Raw genomic sequence first — 13,046 nt, forward strand, 5'->3', positions numbered from 1 at the left:
TGACAGAACCAACAAGGAGATGGAGTGAACCAATTTTCCTGCAGAAAACAATTTGGAAGGTAAGCAGAGAAAGTCTGGTTCACTGGGGTAAAAAGCAATACAGTCCCACAACAAGGCCACATAGCACACAGTAAGGTTACACCAAGGAGTACCAATTCAAACCAACAGTAATCCCCACAACCCCATACCTACCACTTCAGGTTTTTAACCTGGCCCCAAGTCAACTTTGAGGCTATGAGATCCATGTAAGCCAACAGCAAAGTATCCCATGTCCATCCCTTGAAGTTCAAAGCCCTAGTGCAAATCTGCAACAAGTCCCTGTGTTTCAGTATAAAGGCAGTCCACAGTGTGCCTGAATGGTGCAAGCCCCTGCCCAAGCTTGTAGTGAGGACTTGAACCCCAGCACAAGACAATGTTCATGAACAGTCCAAGTTGGCCATTCAAAGCCAGATTTCTCCTAGATTTCCTTTCTTTGAGGTACCTTAGCCTATGTAAATCCAGAGTGAAGTCCAGAGCTCTTGCCCAAGCCTTAGGTTCAGCCCTTAGCCCCAGCACAAGGTATCTCATAGTGCTCTGAACTCTGCAAGATACCAGTAGTCAGTCCCTGGTGGAGACTGATTCAACAGTGGGATATGGCTTTCATATTTCCCAACCTACAGGCCATAATACTATCTTGGAAGAATTGAAACTTGCTAGAATTAGAGCTAAGAGTAACAGCTAGGAAAATTTAAAGCTTAAAATAGTTCCCCCTCTACCCTGATAACAGAATCCATCTTTAAGATAAAAATAAAAGTTGAGAAAAAGGCTAGTAAAATGAACAAACATAAAAAGATACCTAAAGAAAGAAAATTATTATGGAGACAAAGAAGAGCAAGGCATAGACTCAGAGAGGGACTTCAAACTTCAAAAAAAATTGAGTATTAGTCCTAGGCTCTGGAAGATCTCATAAAGGATTTCAAAAATCAGAGAGCTAGAAGAAAAATGGAGAGGAGAAATGAAAGTCATGCAATGCAGAACTGGCCAAATGAAAAAAGAGGTACAAAAGCTTACAGAAGAAAATAATTTCTTAAAAATTAGAATTGAGCAAGTAGAAGCTAATGACTTCATGACATCAAGAAAAACTAAAACAAAATCAAAAGAATGAAAAAATAGAAGAAAACATGAAATCTCTCATTGAAAAACAACTGATCAGGAAAATAGATCTAGGAGAGACAATTTAAGAATTATTGGACTACCTGGAAACCATGATTAAAAAAAATCCCAGGTATCATATTATAAGAAATTATTAAAGAACACTGCCCTGATATTCTTGAACAAGAGGACAAAGTAGAAATTGAAAGAATCCACCAATCACCTTTTGAAATAAATTCCCAAGTGACAACTCCCAGGAATATTATAGCAAAATTCAAGAGCTCCTAGACCAAAGAGAAAATACTGCAAACAGGCAGAAAGAAACAATTCAAATATCATGGAACCATAGTCAGGATTACACAGGATTTAGCAGCTTCCATGTTAAAAGATTGGAAGGCTTGGAATATGATATTCTGAAAGACAAATGAATTGGGTCTATAGCCCAGAATCACATACTTAGCAAAACTGAGTGTATTCCTTTAGGGGAAAAATGGTCATTTAATAAAATAGAATACTTCCAAGCATCCCTGATGAAAAGAGCAGAACTAAATCAATAATTTGATGTTCAAATTCAAGACTCAAAAGAAGCATAAAAAGTTAGACAAGAAAGAGAAAATTTAAGGAATTCAATGAAGTCAAATTGTTTATATTCTTTCATGGAAGGATGATATTTGTAAATCTTAAATTTTTTTTTAAGCCCACGTGTGGGCTGTGTCCTTGGCGTCAGTATTAGAGAAGTTAGAATCAGTATACATAGAAGGTACAGGAGTAAGTTGTTTAGGATGAAATGATAAACAAATTAAATGATGAAAAAGAGAATTATTCTGAGAAAAGGGAAGGGAGAGATTAAACAAGGTAAATTATTTTACCTAAAGAGGTGAGAAAAAAATATAACAATGGAGGGGAGGAGAAAGGTGGTGACAAGCAATGCTTAAATCTTATTCTCATCAGAATTGACTTAGAGAGAGAATAACAACCACACTCATTGGCATATAGAATTCTTTCTTATTCTATAGAGAAGTAGGAGGGATAGCGCAGGACCAAAAGGGAAAAATAAGATGGAGAGGAATACATAGTTAGTAATCAGAACCGTGAATGTGAATGTATGAACTTCCCCATAAAACAGAAGTAGGTAGCATAATGGATTGAAAACCAGAATCCTATGATATGCTATTTATAAGAAACACATTTGAGGCACAGAGATACACACAGAATAACAGTAAGTAGCTGGAGAAGAATTTATTAGCTAAAGCTAATAAAGTAAAAAAAAAAGTAGCAGTAGAAAACATGATCTCTGAAAAAACTAAAGCAAAAATAGATCTAATTAAAAAAGATAAGGAAGGAAATTATATCTTGATAGAAGGTACCATAGACAATGAAATAATGTCAATAATAAACATATACACCTAGTGATCCAGCCTTCAAATTTTTAAAGGAGAAATTAAATTAACAAGCAATTTTCAGATGAAGAAATCAAAGCTGTCAGTAATCATGTGAAACGATGTTCCAAATCACTCTTGATTAGAAAAATGCAAAATAAAACAACTCTGAGGTACTACCTCACACCTATTAGATTTGCCAAGATGATATTAAAGGAAAGTGATAAATGTTGGAGGGGATGTGGCAAAATTGGGACACTAATGCATTGTTGGTGGAGTTGTGAACTGATCCAACAATTCTGAAGGGTAATTTGGAACTAAGCCCAAAGAGCTTTGAAACAACACATACCCTTTTACCTTGTAATACTGCTACTATGTCTGTAGTGCAAAGAAATCACAAAAAAGGAAAAAGGATCTACTTGTACAAAAATAATTATAGCAACTCTTTTTGTGGTGGCAAAGAATTGGAAATTGAGGGGATATCTATCATTTAGGGAATGGCTGAACAAATTATGGTACTTGGTGATGGAATACTATTGTGGTACAAGAAATGATAAGCAAGATGATTTCAGAAAAAGATGTAAAGATCTACATGAACTAATGCAGAGTGAAATAAGCAGAATGGGAGAACATTATATACAGTAACTGCAATATTATACAATGATCATCTGTGAAAACTTGGCTATTTTCAGCAATACAATGATCTGGGACAATTCTGAAGGATTTACAACAAAGAATGCTATCCACTCTCAGAGAAAGAACCAGTGGAGTTGGATTGCTGATCTAATCATACTATTTTTCATATTAGTTTGTTTGTGTTTTTATTTTTGGGTTTGGTTTTATATAAGTATTCTCTTATAACAATGATCAATAAGGAGGTATGTTTTGCATTATAATACACATATAATCCAGATCAAATTGCTTACTATCTCCGAGGTGGGGGTGGGGGAAGGGGTGGGAGGAAGGGAGACAATTTGGGTCTTATAATTTTGGAAAACGTATGTTGAAAATTATTACATATCATTGGGAAAACAAAATATATTTTTAAAAAAAGCTCAAGGGGGCAGCTGGGTGGCTCAGTGGATTGAGAGTCAGGCCTAGAGATGGGAAGTCCTAGGTTCAAATCCAGATTCAGATATATCTCTTCCATTGGAATGTAAACACTTTGGAGGGCAGCTGGGTAGCTCAGTGGATTGAGAGCCAGGCTTAGAGATGGAAGGTCCTAGGTTCAAATCCAGCCTCAGACACTTCCCAGCTGTGTGATCCTGGGTAAGTCACTTAACCCCCATTGCCCAGCTCTTACCACTCTTCTGCCTTGGAACCAATACACAGGATTGCTTCCAAGATGGAAGGTAAGGGTTTAAAAAAAATGTAAACACGTTGAGGGCAGGGTTTGTTTTTACTTTTTTTTGGGGGGGGGATCCATAGCACTTAGTACAGTGTTCAGCACATAGTATTATTAAATGTTTGTTGATTGATATGATGTAGATGTTCTCTTTGACCTTTCTCTGGTTCAGCATCATGTGTGTAGCACTGAGTAAGATGCTTTCACACAAGGGGCTCTTCAGAAAAACTATTCCTGGTTCAAAGTACTCTGTAGGACTGCATTCAGGGAAAATCATATTTCAGGAGTCCCCACTTATGTGTCATTTTGAATTAATTTTCTCTTCTGGTCGACTGGTAAAAGCTGATCCATTTAATGAAATTCTGTGGCAAGGAAAATAGCAAAATCAATTCTTCCTATCTATCTGAGATGTCATAATTATCTTACATGGAGGAATAAGTGTGGACAAAGTACACGCATGGTAGGGCAATATCATGTAGTCATGTCATTGGACTGTTCTCTCATAGTCTGTTCTCTGCTGTGCCCATCACACTCTGAGGTTCCTTCATGAGTGGTGCATCTCTGTTGCTTCCAATATATAATAATAGCTAGTATTTGGATAGTGCTTTAAGGTTTTGTGAAGTGTTTTACATATGTGAAATCATTTGATAGATTTGTTAGCTTGAGAGTTTGCACAGAAGTTTAGGAACTTCTTTATATACATTGGTAGAGAATTTTTTTAAAAAAACACCCTAATTTTTGAAACCCCAAGTGAGGCATGAGATAAAAATTATTTTGGGGGGGAAGGTCCCCAGATCAAACATAGCCCTTAAAACCCCAAACTTGGGTTTACATGTATAGGCATTTAAAACACTTTTATATAAGGAAATATCTAGTGGAGGACCGATTTCTGTGGTCTCGTGATTATCCTAATGAAGTTCAGATAGATTCTTCTTCACTAGAAGGGTGGCCAAAGGGTGATGATAACTATTTCAGCCGTGGTGGTATATGAAGACCCCCTACTAAGGGATAGGATTATGATCTGTGTCATGGGAGAGCTCACACTAATAAAAGCAGATACTCAAAGCACTTACATATGAGAAAACTCTATTTTGGTGGGTACTTGATTTTCTTAATTCTGGTCTTAAGGATCTGGTCTAATGTTCAAGATCTATCACCTCTATAGGTGGCACAAGGCTATTGCCATATTCTAATTAGTGCAAACAATGAATTACCTATGCAATGCTTCTGATTCTGATCTGCGCTATTCAAAGTTACAATGGCACAATATGATAATTGATTTTACCCAATAGAAATATTAAATGTGAACTCAAGTAATGCAACCACTTCAGGGGAATTCATTATTTGAACTAATTGGGACCTCAACTGTGGCTATACAAATAATCACATTAATGGTGACTATGAAACTGAGGAAGGGAAAGATATAGATCCACAAAAAATGTGAAAAGAACATTTACTGTCTGAACAAAAGCACTGAGAATATTTCACAAATATTCTCTTGTTTGTGTTCTGTAACCACACTCTCCCCATCTCCAACTCTGGTCGTTGTCATCATATACCTTGTCTGTTGCTAAGATTAAGAACGATGCTGGAAAAAGTAGCATTGATTATTTATTCCCTCTCCCTCCTCTTCTCTCTGTGTTTCCCACCCTACTTGTCCTTTACTCTTGATTTACAAATATGGTCAGGTCTTCTTTATTCTGAAAAAAAAAAGCCAGTTCCCCTCCCTCAATTTATTTTTCTCTCTTCTTTAAAATTATATGCTGATAAACTTCTAGAAAATATTATTTTTCTTCTCTGTCATCTACTCTCTGTGTCATATTGGACAATACAGTGAGTTCTTGGGGCCTCACCTATTTTCCTCACCTATAAAGGAGGCAGTTGGAAGTACTTGATTGCCTCTAAGGAACCTTTTAGCTCTAAGTCTATGATCATATAAGGAATTAGAGAGACAGTAGAAGAGAGGATACATTTTTGGGATGAGGTGAATAGGTTTCTAAGTCAGGAGTGATATATACACACTTGTGTCTTTGGAAGAATATTTTGGCAGTTTGTGGAAGATGGAGGGGAGAAGAAAGAAACTAGAGGCAGGAAGACTATTATAATGCCTAGATGAGAGACAATGCATACTTATATTAGGTTGGTGACCACTTGAGTAGAGAGAAGAGAAAAGTCTGAATTTTTAAGGTTGGGTTTGGATTGGGGGGGGTGAGGGAGAGAGAAGATATTAAAGTCAACTGAAAGATTATGGAAGTTTGAGTTTAAGGAAGATGATGGTGGTGACTTTAACAGAAATAGAGAAATTTGTAAGAGGCAGGGGATTAAGGAATATGATGATGACATTAATTTAACTTGAATTTGAGGTGCCAATGGGACAGCCAACTGAAGTTGTCCATCAGGCAGTTGGTGATCCTCAGGAAGGATATTAGAGTTGATTACATAGATTGGGAGCAATTTGCATAGAGATTAATGATAATGGCACCCTTGGGTGTAGATGAAATCAGTAATGGAAAGAATGTAGAGGAAGAAGAGAGGACCAAAGAGAGAGCTTTAGGATAAACCAAATTTTAAAGGACCAAAGAGAACAAAAATGCAGTAAAGGAGACTAACAAGGAATGGGATTTTTACAAGAATCAGGGCAAGAAACAAAGCATTTGCACTTCAGATTTGTAGGAACTCTTTGCTAAAAAGCTCTAGGCTTTCCATAGAGTTTTATTTCCATCTGCCCAAACTTTTAGTGCTGTTTGAGCTTCTGGGTTTGTTCTGGAGGGGCCATATTTTACATGGCCAAAAGAGAAGAGGTGACATAAATAAAAATAAATCATAAAGGGTAGAGTAAAGTGAGGAATCAGGTAAAGGCTGGCAGGCCATATCATTTTGTCTGGAAACATTGGAAGGATCATGAGAAGAGGTAGAAGGAAGATGTGGAAGGAAGTAAATGATTAGGTAGCAGGAGGAGATGATCATAATGGTAGAGGAAAGGGAAAGAGATCTCTATTCTTATTAAGATCCACCATCTGGGTAGAGTGGGGCTGGTGGGGGAGGTGGAAGGGGGAATTTGAGGAGAGCTGTCTGTATAAATCTAAGCTTCTGCCATCTGATCCAGTAATTGGGCTATTATTACTTTACTCTGCCTCTCATCTCTCTGGTTATCTTTCTCTCACTTCTCTGGCCAGATGTCTCCCTCCAGATGTCTCCATTCTCAGTTTCCTTGCAGATCTAGGACCTATGATATCTCTCTGAGCTCCAGGTGGGAGGGGCATGTCAGGTCTGGATACGGGAAATCCCAGTGAGAGACCACATTCTTAGTGGATAGATTTTGCACCATGCCTGAAGCCAATTTACATGTTTTCTCTATTATAGGAATTTTTCAAAGATGGTATTTTCTCATGTGATTGAAAGCAAACTAGGCAAAGAGTCTCTTAGTACATCACTTAGCTCTACCTATTCATCTCTTTAAATGTTGATGTAGTGATGGTGGCTGATCATTTAGGTGCTTAGGTAGGGGCATTATGTATGAGCAGCCACAGTTTTTATTGGGTGAAAGATGGATGACAAATTAGAAAGATGAGGGCTTGGAAGGATTTCCCCTTAATAGCTTGTCAAACGGCTTCTCAGCATTGGGAATGTTCTCAGAATTTCACTTTCCCCAAGCTCTCTCTGACAAAAATAACAAAATGCAGGGGTGCTGCTTTTCATTCTCCTTCTCTCATTTATATATAATGTTGTTTGTTGCTTGAGGTAAAAGAAAAATCCCTCTTTGCTCCTTTTATTGGTGTGTCCTGGGACCCCTAGCTAATTAAGAATTCATTCACCAGCTATCAAAACAAAAACAAGCACATCCATCTCTCACTGTCCTTACCCCATTCCAGGAGATTATTCTTTTAATCCTTTTGTATTACTGATCGGTTGATTTGAACCGACAACTCTGAATTTCCTCCCTCTTTATCATTATATAGGAATGATATCTATATCATAGTCCGATATATATCATAGTGCAGATGTAGCAGAGTAGAGATCAGATGTTCTCCAGCTTAGTTCCATTCTGAAAACCCTCCTTTAATGAAATTTACATAATTTGGCTTTTACATTTATGCCCTATAGAGGGAAGTAATTAGTCTGTGTTTGTTACTGGATGGTTGTTAGTATACTGAGGGTGTAAATGTAAGTAGTAACTACAACGTAAACATTAATTAGAGGTGGTATAGATCTCTGGAAGGCTGGAAAAAGAAAATATAAATGTGTAAAAGGATGTGAGTATTTCAACCTAAAAATTTCTCATGCTCTCTAACTCTAGGCTATGCCTTTGTATTTGGAACTCATGCTTAGAACATACTCCCTTGTCTCCCCTTCCTCTCTTACACTCTCTAGATCCCTTCAAGTGCCATATCATCATTCGTGAAGACTTCTCCCTTCTTCTTAGTGATCTCCCCATTCTTTCAAATGATGAATTTCATTTGTATACATTTAGGATCTAGTTCTATTATTCACACCCTTCTTCCAAACAGAAAATTCCTTAATGGCAAGAGGAGCCATTATTTCAAAAACATTTTGCTGCTATTTGGCAAATTAAGAAGAAATAAAAAATTCTTCTTTGTCCCATGCATACTCCAGGTGCACTTTCTCCTAAGTTCTCATACTGCCCATAGGGAAGGGACACAAAGAGAACATATCTGACCATGGTCAAATGGAAAGTAAGGTGATTCATGCCTCTGGCAGCCCAGGGCTGCTGACACCCACTGGAAATGTCATTGAACTGATCTCTGCTGCTGGTTTTATCATTGCCATGGCCTTGTGATTACCAAGCTATTTCTGGAATTGTCCACATGACTTTAGCGCTTTAGAGACATTTCCTGGATTCTTCACTTCCATCTACCAAGGAGTAAAGGCTTGAAAGTCTCCTTGATTAGGGTAGTCTAAGCAGCTACCATATTCAGGGCAACCAACAAAAGCCAGCAGAATGCCACCAGGCTAAGATTACATCTCTTCTTTTTATGCCTTTTGTGAAATGCTGATTGTTTTGGAGGCTCAAGTTCCAACAGAATATTCTTTTTAAATTTTGGTTTAGTCCTTTTTTATAGTGTCCTGAAATCCCATTTCTAGTACTCTGAGCCTGAGGTACCAAGGTGATCTTTCCCAGGAATATCTTTGTATGAAAAGAAATAGGAGCCAGAACAAAGTCTAGTTTAAATAGACTAATCATGGGTCTATTTTATTGCTTTTATTTATTTATTTATTTATTTAGATTTATTTAAAGACCTTTATTAACAGGTACTTATAATTTGTAGGTGTACTTTTATACAAATAAAAAAATGAGGTTCTTAAAATCTCAATTTGATCAGATATGAAACAATTTTTAAAAACCTTTAAAGGTGTATTGAGAAAATCAGGCTTAAAAAAAAAGTTTGTTATTCCCCAAAAGAGACATCTTTAGGTAAAAATAATTAAAAAAACCCATGTTGCATGTATTATTGCTTTTATTCTGCATATCTATTATATCCTGCTAGCATAAACCTCACTCTTATCCTACATGTATCTCCTGAGACTTTTTATATAATGATAAATTTATTTTTAATACAATTTTATATAGTTTATATAGTTTATATATTTACATATATTATTTTAATATAATATATAATAATATTAATATATATTAATTTATATAGTTTTATATAATGATGAATTTGTATATATTGGATAGCCTATAATGTGGGGCATGGTTGTGTTCACTAATAAGCTATTCAAAAATTATATCATTTCTTTTTTTCATAATATTTTACACATCATTTCTTTTTTGGGAAAAAAGAATAGTAATTTTTCAGGAAAAAACAACAGCAGCAACAATTAAGGCACAGTAAGGAATAGAGACTAGACCTGTGAATTTATTTTATAGGGTAATTCTGGAGTGAAAGAATTCCCTCTTCTCTGCAATTTAGAGTCTTGGAAAGTTGCCTACAAGCAGTGAGAGAGAGGTTAGAGCTCCAAGGGCCAGTAGAGATCTTCTAATCTTAGTTTCCCATTTTCTTGATAAGGAAACTGAGATCTAGAAAGCAGAAAAGACTTGTCCTGGGTCATACAGACAGTAAGGAGCAGAGCCTGGAATAAGTTGGAGAAAGACTCTTTTTCTCATAAGGATTCTTCTTAAAGGTGTCGACCACCATCTGCACACAGCTGCCTCTGAGGTGAATTAAAGCCATGCACAGCTGCAAATCATCTGGAAGATTGGCGTGCCAGGGACTAGCCCAATGCACTCTAGCTTCAAGAGTTGCAGATGTACTTTGTTTATTGAGTTTGACAAATGGTGAGAACTTTTTGCTTGAGTTCAGAGCTTTCCTGGCCTGCCCATCTCCTGATTTTGCTGACCCTGTCTTTGACCTTGCACTACTGATTTGGCCAGCCCTCTCAGGTTTCTGGCTGCAGTGGCTGTGCCATGTGCAGGATAGGGGCAAATTTCTGTTTCACTGGCTCTTCTCAATACTCTGGCTTTGACAACTTTATCTTTGATCTCTTCTACTACATATATAAGGAGGTACAGGGAATAAGGTGTTTGGCCTGGAGTTAGGAAGACTCATCTTCCAGAGTTCAAATTTGGCCTCCTGCACTTACTAGGTGTGTGACCCTGGGTAAGTCACTTAACCCTGTTTGTCTCAGTTTCCTCATCTGTAAAATGAGTTGGAGAAGGAAATGTCAAACCATTCCAGTATCTTTGCCAAGAAAACCCCAAATGAGGTCATAGAGTTGGACACAACTGGAATGACTGAATAACAACTAGCTCTATAATCTGTCTTGTTGCCTCCCTACTTTTTATGTACTCAGACTGTCTTAATGCTGATTTGATTTTCTAACTCATTCTCTGGTGCTGGGACCCATAAGGTCTCTACCACATATAAGTCTAGGAGATGTGACTAAAAGAGTTTCCTTTAGTGGACTTCTAGTTCAATGAGGACCAAAAGTGTGACATGGCTGCCAAAAAAGTGACCTAAGTTGCATTTATAGTGTCAACTTGGAAAAACACAGAACCACTAAAGTAGTCAGGAAACCAGAATCTTTAATCAGGAAAGAGACAGGTCCTTAAATATCTGCCCCCCACACAAAGCCAAGTGCTAAATACCACACAGAGTTGAACCCTGCAGGCTCTAGAATCACTGCTAGATGATTCTCCAAAGAACAATAGAACTTGGGGACTTCTATCTATATCTTTTGGAGAACTAAGGACAGGAAGGTATGATTGATTGGCTTTACAATGACTACAAGGAAATGAGAAGTCCAAGACAGGTTTATCAGGGATACTAAAGAAAGAGTCCAGCCGAGGGCTGGGCTTCCTGGGTGAGGACTCTGATACAGTGGGAGAAACTACAAAGACCAAAAAACCAACAACATTTGATTATATCTACTAGTCTCACCTAAATTAAGATCATTAAGTACTTTAAAGTCTATTGCTTAGTCTGAAACAACACCTGTCTGGGACTCCCCTAAGGTATTTTCCCAAGGGACAGGAGCAAACTTGGGGTTCCCAGATTTCAAGTTGACCATAGAGAACCAATGTTCAGGCTGTGGGATACATCTGCTATCTGTTGACCTGGTCAGATCACATCTAGAGTATTTTGGACAGATCTGGAAGCCATAGGAGAGTACTGAGAAATTCACAAACTGAAATGAGTATAGAATTAGGTGATGAAGATAGCATGAAGACTGGAAATCATGCCATAAGAAAACTGGTTGAAGAGGATGAAAAACGTTCAGCCAGGAACAGAGAAGGCTTAAGGCTACAGGAGAACAGTTTTCTAGTCTTTAAAGTGCTATTACCAGGAAGAAGGATTAACCTTGTTCTGCTGGCTCCAGAAAGCAGTACAAATTAGCAGTAGATGAAGATTTCAGCTTAGTTAAAAGAAATACTTTTCCATAATCAGACCAGTCCAAGTAGAAAAAAGCTGTGGAGATACTGGTTTCCTCATCACCTGAGATCTTCAAGCAGAGGAATATGAGATCATTTATCAAGGCTGTGATAGAGGGAATTTCTGTAAATGTACAGGTAAGACTTATTGACCTCTGAAGTTCCTTAAAATTCTGGGATTCTAGTTGTATAGCCTTGGGTAAGTCACTTAACCTCTGTCTGCCTCAGTTTCTTCTTATGTAAAATGGGGATGATAATAATAGCACCTATACCCTAGGGCTGTCTCAAAGATCAGAAGAGATCATATTTGTTCAGTGCTTTTAAAAAAAAAGGCACGGCTATAATTTCCTTTTTTTTTTACATTACTATAATTTCCTAATGACTCTTCTCCCTCTCTTGTTTCTTCCCTATTGAATTCTCTCTTGTAACAAAGAACTATTAAGCAAAACAAACCAACACACTGATCAGATCTGGCCATGTATGTCTCATTCTGCACCTGTACTCCACCACATCTTTGCTGTTAGGCAGGAGACCTGTTTTAATATCAGTGTCCTTGAGTCATCATTGGTCAATGTACTGATCAGACTTTTGATGCCTTTCGACATTGTTTTCATTTACGTTGTTTGTCATTGAATAAATTATTTTCATCTTTTCTCTAGGACCAAAATTGGGTCTTACAATTCAGCTGAATGTGGTTGGTTTCCTTTTAGCATTTTTGTTTTCACTGCTGTAGTCATGGTGCTTTGCGCTCTCCTCTCTTGGCTCTGCTTGCTTCATTCTTTGTCAGTTCATACAAGTCCAAACTAAATGTAATTCTGAAAAATAAGTAAGAGCCAGTAGTGAGTTTGGAAGGACTTGCCTTCCAAAGATGTGAATTAATGGCTTCCAAAGACAGGCTGAATAGAAAGACATTTGTTGTCTTCATTCAACAGTTTGGTTTTTGTATGGGCAAGACGAGCAGGAGATATTGTCACTGATCTGAGATAAATGATGTCCCTCCCAGGCAATTTTTGTTAGAGGTATGCCCAGTCTGGGCTTGTAGTGTGAGGATTACAGCTGAAGACACAGGAGACTGAAAATAGATGCAAGGCAAAGGAAGACAGAGGAAGATTATAGGTTCTAGCCAAGCAATATATGGTAGCGCTGAGCAGGGGGTCCAGTCTCATAGAGGTGATAGGGACAGAGTTGAGCAGCTGCAGGTCGTGATTTGAAATTTATACACACATTGATGGAACTATGGCCCCCACCCACATTATTCCCGATAATCTCCCAAACCAGACAGGCTATTATATGGTGT

This window comes from Monodelphis domestica, chromosome 5 (genome assembly GCF_027887165.1).
Source record: "Monodelphis domestica isolate mMonDom1 chromosome 5, mMonDom1.pri, whole genome shotgun sequence".
NCBI lineage: Eukaryota > Metazoa > Chordata > Mammalia > Didelphimorphia > Didelphidae > Monodelphis > Monodelphis domestica.